Source organism: Stegostoma tigrinum, chromosome 50 (genome assembly GCF_030684315.1).
Source record: "Stegostoma tigrinum isolate sSteTig4 chromosome 50, sSteTig4.hap1, whole genome shotgun sequence".
NCBI classification, from domain to species: Eukaryota; Metazoa; Chordata; class Chondrichthyes; order Orectolobiformes; family Stegostomatidae; genus Stegostoma; species Stegostoma tigrinum.
In genome coordinates, this window is record NC_081403.1 from 1351007 (window position 1) to 1361735 (window position 10729).

Genomic DNA, 10729 nt, shown 5'->3' on the forward strand with positions numbered 1-10729 from the left:
AGGATATCTGGCCAAAAGAGATGGGTTGGGCCAAAGGGTTTGTTTCCGAGTTGTAATAGCAAAGCATTCAGAAACATAAAGTCCGATCGAACAGATTCAGCACAGTTTCACAAAGCGTCCGAATATCTAAGCAAAGGTGACTGGCGCTTCAGACAATCCCAAGGGGATGGAGGGACTCGCTTGTAGAGGAGGGGTTGAGTCGAAATGTTGATGAATGAGAGGTGACCTGATTATAGAAGACAAGGCTCATGTGCGGGTTGGGGGGGGGGGGGGGGGGGGGTTGCGGGGGGTGCTTGGCGAAGGAGACGTGGAAAGGTCATTCCCCCTTTGTGAGAGTGTCTGGGAACAAGAGGGAATCACCTCAGATTGAAAGATGTTGCCCACTTAAGTCGGAGATGAGGAGGAGTGAGTCCTGCAGAATTCTTTACTACAGAAGGGCTGGTGAGGCCTGGGGTCCTCCACAGCCTCTAAGAGAGAGACAGACGGATCTAGTTCCTTAAGCAGGCTCGATGGGTCGGGTAAGGGCACTCAGATCATGCAGGCAAGGTGCTGAAGTTACAGTGAACTTAAGCCCATTCAGTGTTTGAAAGCAGAGATCTTTCTGAGGTGCAGCTATGTACAAGGTGTCCCTGAAACGACTTTTTCCAGGATCTGTGGTGGAGTGTTGTGGGATTAATGGGAGTAAGAAGCAAGACACCATCCAGGACAAAACAGAACAGCTACCGCCCCGCTGCCATTTGACTGGCATCCACTGCCTCCACCACCGATGCTCAGTAGCAGGGTGTACCATCTACAAAATGACCTGTACAGACTCACCTTTCAAACCCACGACTCACTTCCAAAAGAAGGATAAGAGGCAGCAAATACATGGGGCCACCCACCCTGCACGTTCCCCCTCACCGTCCCGACCTAATACAGAAACAAGAAGACAGAGGCAGGAGGAGGCCATTCGGCCCTTTGAGCCTGCTCCACCATTCCTCAGATCGTCCAACTCAACAAGACCAATCCCGCTTTCTCCCCGTAACCCTTCATCCCATTTGCCCCCAAGTGCTATGGAAACACGGCGGCTGTTCCTTCACAAAATCCTGGGAATTCCCTCTGAGGGCCCTGGGGTTTGGGAGCGCCATGTCTCCCTACCTACCTGCCTACAGCAGGTGGACTGCAGTGGTTCAAGAAGGCAGCTGGTCGTCACCTTCTCCGAGAGGACGACGAGGGATGGGGCAAGGAATGCTGGGCACAAGCCAGCGATGTCCATGTGCCACAAGTGATGGCAAAAATGTCTGAGATCTCACCGGAAGGAACGCGACAGAAATGTGGTCGGGTCCGACGTGGGCGGTGGGACGACTTCAGAAGAGAATCAGTGAAGGTGAGCACAGGATACCAGGCATCGTGAACCGGATCGTCCTGGGATGGGGAGGGGGATCTTTTCCTCAGAACAGTATCCAGTGTGAGAGTGAAACCTAAAAACAGCTTCGCAACCAGCTGGACCAAGCTCCAGAAGCCAGAATAAAAGCAACTCCTCATCTTGTACCAAACTATACCCTCGACAGCAAACATCCCAGAGATTCGCCAAGGAGCTGAGCTCACGCCTATACTGCTGTCAGCTCACACAGGGCAATGACAAACCTTACAGCACATGTTCTCATCTCTCCACGCCTTCGCCAAAACAGATTGTTATTTTGGAAGCAAGTTCATTGTATCTAACTCCCTGCTGTCCCTGTCCTGGGAGTGTTTGATAGGGAGGGATAATGTAGAGAGAGCTTTACTCTGTATCGAACCCCGTGCTGTCCCTGGGACTGTCTGATGGGGAGGGACAGTGTAGAGGGAGGTTTACTCTGTATCTAACCCCGTGCTGTCCCTGTCCTGGGAGTGTTTGATAGGGAGGGATAATGTAGAGAGAGCTTTACTCTGTATCGAACCCCGTGCTGTCCCTGGGACTGTCTGATGGGGAGGGACAGTGTAGAGGGAGGTTTACTCTGTATCTAACCCCGTGCTGTCCCTGTCCTCGGAGTGTTTGATAGGGAGGGATAATGTAGAGAAAGCTTTACTCTGTATCGAACCCTGTGCTGTCCCTGTCCTGGGAGTGTTTGATGGGTGGGGACAGTGTAGAGGAAGCTTTACTCAGTATCTAAACCTGCGCCGCCCCCTGTCCTGGGACGGTTTGATAGGGAGGGATAGTGCAGAGGGATCTTTACCCTGTATCTAACCCTGTGCTGTCCCTGTCCTGCGAGTGTTTGACAGCTGGACAGCATATGCCAGCCTTATGTTCAGTTTAAAGGTGTAGAGAGTTGGATATGAGAAAGGTGAAACAGTAAGATATTGGTGAATCTGAATCGCATGAGCCAGACGTACCTGTAAGTGTGGTTAGATCAGGATTCGAGGAAATACAATGGATACCCAAAAGGTTACCAATGTACTGCCACTTCGAGTATCGTCAACCTGTTTCATTTTTCAGTGGACAATGGAGAACTTAGTTTTGGTCCCAGGTCATTTCTCCAAGCATGTGTGTTTGCATCAGAAAGGGAAAAATGTGTGTTCCAGGTCCCCCAAGTGACCTGCTTGGGTTACAGAGTCGGCCAAGATTGGGTTATAGCCATTGGAAGATGAAGTGAGGGCAATTAAAGGTGCCTGAGCTCCCACGTCTGACCAGGCAGTTAGATCATTTCTTGGGCTTGTAAATGACTCCAAAAGGTTCACACATGGACTGGGATCCATGCTGGTACCTTTGCACTGATGCCTAAACAAGAGTGAGCCTCACAAATGTTCACACACTGACAAGCCCTAACTTTCGATCAAAAGAGCAAACAGCTGTCTTCCTCTAAAGTGTTGGCACACGATGATCCCAAGGAAGATCTGATATTGCCATGTGATGCCTCTCCGTTACAGCAGTGAGGTTGTAGTAACTCAATGGTGGCCCGATGGAATGGAGCGCCCGACAGTGTATGGACCCAGGACTCTGGCGAATGCAGCGTGTCAATATCAAACTTTGGATACAGAAAGCTGCAGTCCTTTCAAAGCTGAAACAACTGGCTTTGATAGTGGAAGCCAAATGGCCTCCAAGGATACAACGGAATCCTTTTTGGACGATAGAGGTCAGCTTACGGTAAGGGATGGCATGTTGTTGTGGGAAAAAAGAGTGACTGTCCAGAGTGAAGGTCACCATCAGCTACTGGCTGAACTTCACCAGGGCCATCCACAAAATGAAAACATTGGAAAGACATTATGGCCAGGCGTGGATGCAGACGTAATCACATCAGAAGGGCAATGTCTAGAGTGTCAACAGGGACAGAAATCACCAGCATTAGCTCCCCCACATCCACAGCAATATCTGGGTAAACCCTGGACTTGTTTGCTCATCGACTGTGCGGTTCCCTTCCATGGGCTCAATGTTCTTTACCGTCGAGGCTCTCACTCAAAGTAGTTGGACATGCATAGGGTCTGTTCATCAAACGTGGGTTCGGTGAGAGAAAAGCTGAGTCCTTCTTTTTCAACACAAAGAGTCTCGGCAGTGCTGCTCACAGATACAGGGCCTTCATTTACTAGCAGGAAATTTGGTTATTTCCTAGAGTTGAATGGGATTCAACACTGAAGGACAGCTCTGTATCATCCATCGTCTAACAGTCTGGTGGAAAGAGCAGTCTAAACTTTGAAGGCAGTCTTCAAGATATATCCTTCAGCTTCATTCGATAACCCATCTATCTCAGTCACTCACTCTCCCCCTCCATCTCTCCCCACACCCATCTCTATCAGCCTCTCGCTCACCCCCCTCCATCTCTCCCCACACCCATCTCTATCAGTCTCTCATTCACCCTCCATCTCTCCCCACCCCCATCTCTGGTCTCTCACTCTCTCCCCCTCCATCTCTCCCCACACCCATCTCTATCAGTCTCTCGCTCTCTCCCCCTCCATCTCTCCCCACCCCCATCTCTGGTCTCTCAGTCTCTCCCCCTCCATCTCTCCCCACGCCCATCTCTATCAGTCTCTCTCTCTCCCCCTCCATCTCTCCCCACACACATCTCTATCTGTCTCTCACCCTCCATCTCTCCCACACCCATCTCTATCAGTCTCTCTCACGCACCATCCTCCATCTCTCCCCACGCCCATCTCTATCAGTCTCTCTCTCTCTCCCTCCATCTCTCCCCACACCCATCTCTATCAGTCTCTCTCTCTCACCCTCCATCTCTCCCCACACCCATCTCTATCAGTCTCTCGCTCTCTCTCCCTCCATCTCTCCCCACACCCATCTCTATCAGTCTCTCTCTCTCACCCTCCATCTCTCCCCACACCCATCTCTTTCAGTCTCTCTCTCTCTCTCTCTCACCCCCTCCATCTCTCCCCACACCCATCTCTATCAGTCTCTCTCTCTCACCCTCCATCTCTCCCCACACTCATCTCTTTCAATCTCTCACTCTCTCCCCATCCATTTCTGCTCACACCCATCTCGGTCAGTCTCTCGCTCACCTCCCTCCGTCTCCATCTCTTCCTCTTATCCCTCCCTCCATCCTGCTATCTCCTTCACACTCTCTCTACTCCTCTGTCTCTCTCCCCCACCTCTCGTTTACTCCCCCGCTCTCTTTCTCCCCATTTGTCTCTCTGTCTCCACCATTCTCTCTCTCTGTCTCTCACCCTCTCCCTCCATCTCTTTCTCCCTCCTTCTCCTCCCTGCCTCCTGCTATCTCCTTCCTGCCCTCTACATTCCTCTGTGCCTCTCTCTCTCTCCCTCCCTCACTCTCTCTCACTGACTCCCTCGGTCTCTTTCTCCCCCTCCGACCCCCCTTTCCCTCCCGCTGTCTCTCCTTCCCACCCGCTACATTCCTCTGTGTCTCTCTCTCCACCATTCACTCTCTGCTTATCCTCCCTCACCCTCTCTCTGTCACCCTCCTACCCCTCTCTCATTCCTGCTATCTCTCTTTCCACCATTTACATTCCTCTGTCTCTCTGTCTCTCGCTCCTTCACTCTCTCTCGCTCACTCTCTTGCTTTCTTTCTCTCTGTTTCTATCTCTCGCTCCTCCATTCTCTCTCTCCTCACCCTCTACCTCCCTCTCTCTCGCCCCCTCCTTTCCCTCCCTCCTTCCTTCCTGCTATCTCTCCTTCTCACACTCGACATTCCTCTTTCCCTCCCTCACTCCCTCCCTCACTCCCTCCCTGGCTTCCTCCCTCTGTCCCTCACTCCCTCCCTCAATCCCTCCCTCACTCCCTGCCTGACTCCCTCCCTGACTCCCTCCCTTACTCCCTCCCTCCCTGGCTCCCTCCCTTCGTCCCTCACTCCATCCCTCAATCCCTCCCTCACTCCCTCCCTGACTCCCTCCCTTACTCCCTCCCTCACTCCCACCCTGGCTCCCTCCCTCCGTCCCTCACTCCCTCCCTCAATCCCTCCCTTACTCCCTCCCTCACTCCCTCCCTGGCTCCCTCACTCCCTCCCTCAATCCTTCCCTGACTCCATCCCTCACTCCCTCCTTCACTCCCTCACTCCCTTGCTCTCTTTCTCCCACCTTCTCTCTCTCTCTGTCTCTCCCTCCTCCTTTCTCCCTCAATCCCTATACCCCCCCGCCAATCTCTCCCTGGACCCCCTCCCCTGATTAAAGTGATCTGATGCCACCCCCTGCTGGTGGAGCTGGGGACTGACGAGCGGATGGTGGGAGGGACAGACAGAGCGTGAATCTGTAAAACTGCGGGCCGGCCCAAGCTCAGAGCTGACAGAGCAGAAGGAGCAAACCCACCCCCCCGCACACCGTAAGGGGGGCAATTATTCCAGGATTGATCAGGAATTCAGGGTTTTTAATGTACAAACGGTGCATCCAGGCTGGAGGGGGGTATTTAACTTTCAGAGAGTGCATTCAGGCTGGGGAGGGGGTATTTAACATTCAGAGAGTCCATTCAAGCTGGGGAGGGGGTATTTAACCTTCAGACAGTGCATTCAGGCTGGGGTGGGGGTATTGAACCTTCAGACAGTGCATTCAGGCTGGGGTGGGGGTATTGAACCTTCAGACAGTGCATTCAGGCTGGGGAGGGGATATTTAACATTCAGAGAGTCCATTCAAGCTGGGGAGGGGGTATTTAATCTTCAGACAGTGCATTCAGGCTGGGGAGGGGATATTTAACATTCAGAGAGTCCATTCAAGCTGGGGAGGGGGTATTTAACCTTCGGACAGTGCATTCAGGCTGGAGAGGGGATATTTAACATTCAGAGAGTCCATTCAAGCTGGGGAGGGGGTATTTAACCTTCAGACAGTGCATTCAGGCTGGGGTGGGGGTATTGAACCTTCAGACAGTGCATTCAGGCTGGGGAGGGGGTATTTAACATTCAGAGAGTGCATTCATCCTGGGGGGGGCATATTTAACCTTCAGAGAGTGCATTAAGGCTGGGGAGGGGGTATTTAATCTTCAGAGAATGCATTCAGGCTGGGGAGAGGGTATTTAACCTTCAGAGAATGCATTCAGGCTCGGGAGGGGTTATTTAACCTTCAGACAGTGCATTCAGGCTGGGGAGGGGGCATTTAATCTTCAGAGAGTGCATTCAGGCTGGGAAGAGGGTATTTAACCTTCAGACAGTGCATTCAGGCTGGGGAGGAGGTATTTAACCTTCAGAGAATGCATTCAGGCTGGGGAGGGGTTATTTAACCTTCAGACAGTGCATTAAGGCTGGGGAGGGGATATTTAATCTTCAGAGAATGCATTCAGGCTGGGGAGGGGGTATTTAACCTTCAGAAAGTGCATTCAGGCTGGGGAGGGGGTATTTAACATTCGGAGAATGCATCCAGGCTGGAGGGAGTATTTAACCTTCAGACAGTGTATTCAGGCTGGGAAGAGGGTATTTAACCTTCAGACAGTGCATTCAGGCTGGGGAGAGGGTATTTAACATTCAGAGAGTGCATTCAGGCTGGAGGGGGTATTTAACATTCAGAGAATGCATCCAGGCTAGGGAGGGGGTATTTAACCTTCAGAGAATGCATTCAGGCTGGGGAGGGGTATTTAACCTTCAGACAGTGCATTCAGGCTGGAGAGGGGGTATTTAACATTCAGAGAATGCATTCAGGCTGGGGAGGGGGTATTTAACCTTCAGACAGTGCATTCAGGCTGGGGAGGGGGTATTTAACATTCAGAGAGTGCTTTCAGGCTGGGGAGAGGGTATTTAACATTCAGACAGTGCATTCATCCTGGGGGGGCATATTTAACCTTCAGAGAGTGCATTCAGGCTGGGGAGGGGTTATTTAACCTTCAGACAGTGCATTCAGTCTGGGGAGGGGGTATTTAATCTTCAGAGAGTGCATTCAGGCTGGGGTGGGGGTATTTAACCTTCAGAGAGTGCATTCAGGCTGGGGAGGGGTATTTAATCTTCAGAGAGTGCATTCAGGCTGGGGAGGGGGTATTTAATCTTCAGAGAGTGCATTCAGCCTGGGGTGGGGGTATTTAACCTTCAGACAGTGCATTCAGGCTGGGGAGGGGGTATTTAACCTTCAGAGTGTGCATTCAGGCTGGGGTGGGGGTATTTAACCTTCAGACAGTGCATTCAGGCCGGTGTGGGGGTACTTAGCCTTCAGAGAGTGCATTCAGGCTGGGGTGGGGGTACTTAACCTTCAGAGAGTGCATTCAGGCTGGGGAGGGGGTATTTAACATTCAGACAGTGCATTCAGGCTGGGGAGGGGGTATATAACCTTCAGAGAGTTGCATTCAGGCTGGGGAGGGGGTATTTAACATTCAGAGAGTGCATTCAGGCTGGGGAGGGGGTATTTAACATTCAGACAGTGCATTCAGGCTGGGGAGGCGGTATTTAACATTCACAGAGTGCATTCAGGCTGGGGAGGGGGTATTTAACCTTCAGAGAATGCATTCAAGCTGGGGAGGGGGTATTTAACCTTCAGAGAGTGCATCCAGGCTGGGGAGGGGGTATTTAACATTCAGAGAGTGCATTCAGGCTGGGGAGGGGGTATTTAACATTCAGAGAATGCATTCAAGCTGGGGAGGGGGTATTTAACCTTCAGAGAGTGCATTCAGGCTGGGGAGGGGGTATTTAACCTTCAGAGAATGCATTCAGGCTGGGGAGGGGGTATTTAACATTCAGACAGTGCATTCAGGCTGGGGAGGGGGTATTTAACATTCACAGAGTGCATTCAGGCTGGGGAGGGGGTATTTAACATTCAGACAGTGCATTCAGGCTGGGGAGGGGGTATTTAACATTCAGACAGTGCATTCAGGCTGGGGAGGGGGTATTTAACCTTCAGAGAGTGCATTCAGGCTGGGGAGGGGGTATTTAACCTTCAGAGAGTGCATTCAGGCTGGGGAGGGGGTATTTAACATTCAGACAGTGCATTCAGGCTGGGGAGGGGGTATTTAACCTTCAGACAGTGCATTCCGGCTGAGAAGCGGGTATTCAATTTACAGACAGGTTAGGGAGGGTGTCTTCGGTCTGTCATTGAATTAGTGACCCTGGTGGGGAGTGGGGTTGAGGATGGGGGTCGGGTGGGCTGGGGTATTTAACTATAAATGTGACGTGCGGCCACTGCAGTGAGTTTATGACAATAAATGTGCAAGTACCCTCCACTCAACAAATGGAATGAGTTCTGTCGCGAGGTGTCTCAGACTGGCAATGAGGGTAGTGCTGGAGATGCTGGAGATGCTGGATTTTCAAAAAGCATTCGGTGTCATGTGAGACAGCAGGTCAACAAATTCGAAATGTTTCGGATTGATAGTCCTCAGCGCCTGAACGGCAGGAAAAGAAGGTGGGTCCAAATGGGCTTTTCTGGAACTGGAGTCCTGTAGAAAGCGGTTGGTGTTCCCTTGGGACCGGTATTGGAATCCTCCCATTCACTGATTCCCACAAACCATTTGGGGATGGGGGGTCGAGGACAAAATAATGTAAATTTGCAGAAGATTCAAAAGCAGGGAACATGGTGAATTATGAGGATGTCGTCGAGTGAGTTCTGAGGGACTGACAATTTGGCCAAATGGGCAGGTTGGAAACAACAGAGTCCCACTGGGAATTGTGGTGGGGGTGGTGGGGGTGTGGAGGAGAACGAAGACACAGTGACAGAAATGAAAGGGGAGGAATGGGCCCACAATTTGAAGGTGTTGAGCTTGATACTGAGCCCAGAAGATTGTAAAGTGCCCAGTTTGAAGATGAGACATTGCTTCACCAGTTTTCACTGTGATTCAGCAGTGCATTGCAGCATGCTGAGGACAGGCAGGTGGACACGCGAGAAGATTCTGTTAAAATAACCAGCTACAGGAAGGTCACGGTGAATGGATACTTCTCTCTCTCTCGGGGAGATATCTGTACACTGACTGGTGTCTCTCAGTCCCCCCCCTCTCTCTCTCAGGGAGATATCTGTACACTGACTGGTGTCTCTCAGTCCCCCCCACCTCTCTCAGGGAGATATCTGTACACTGACTGGTGTCTCTCAGTCCACTCTCTCTCTCTCAGGGAGATATCTGTACACTGACTGGTGTCTCTCAGTCCACTCTCTCTCTCTCAGGGAGATATCTGTACACTGACTGGTGTCTCTCAGTCCCCGCCTCTCTCTCTCTCTCAGGGAGATATCTGTACACTGACTGGTGTCTCTCAGTCCCCCCCCCTCTCTCTCTCTCAGGGAGATATCTGTACACTGACTGGTGTCTCTCAGTCCTCTCTCTCTCTCTCTCTCAGGGAGATATCTGTACACTGACTGGTGTCTCTCAGTCCCCCCCACTCTCTCTCTCTCAGGGAGATATCTGTACACTGACTGGTGTCTCTCAGTCCCCCCCCTCTCTCTCAGGGAGATATCTGTACACTGACTGGTGTCTCTCAGTCCCCTCTCTCTCTCAGGGAGATATCTGTACACTGACTGGTGTCTCTCAGTCCCCCCTCTCTCTCTCTCTCAGGGAGATATCTGTACACTGACTGGTGTCTCTCAGTCCCCCCTCTCTCTCTCAGGGAGATATCTGTACACTGACTGGTGTCTCTCAGTCCCCCCTCTCTCTCTCTCTCAGGGAGATATCTGTACACTGACTGGTGTCTCTCAGTCCCCTCTCTCTCTCTCAGGGAGATATCTGTACACTGACTGGTCTCTCTCAGTCCCCCCCACCTCTCTCTCAGGGAGACATCTGTACACTGACTGGTGTCTCTCAGTCCCCCCTCTCTCTGTCAGGGAGATATCTGTACACTGACTGGTGTCTCTCAGTCCTCCCTCTCTCTCTCAGGGAGATATCTGTACACTGACTGGTGTCTCTCAGTGCCCCCCTCTCTCAGAGAGATATCTGTACACTGACTGGTGTCTCTCAGTCCCCTCTCTCTCTCTCAGGGAGATATCTGTACACTGACTGGTGTCTCTCAGTCCCCTCTCTCTCTCTCAGGGAGATATCTGTACACTGACTGGTGTCTCTCAGTCCCCCCTCTCTCTCTCTCAGGGAGATATCTGTACACTGACTGGTGTCTCTCAGTCCCCTCTCTCTCTCTCAGGGAGATATCTGTACACTGACTGGTGTCTCTCAGTGCCCCCCTCTCTCAGAGAGATATCTGTACACTGACTGGTGTCTCTCAGTCCCCTCTCTCTCTCTCTCAGGGAGATATCTGTACACTGACTGGTGTCTCTCAGTCCCCTCTCTCTCTCTCAGGGAGATATCTGTACACTGACTGGTGTCTCTCAGTCCCCCCTCTCTCTCAGGGAGATATCTGTACACTGACTGGTCTCTCTCAGTCCCCCCCCTCTCTCTCAGGGAGATATCTGTACACTGTCTGGTGTCTCTCAGTCC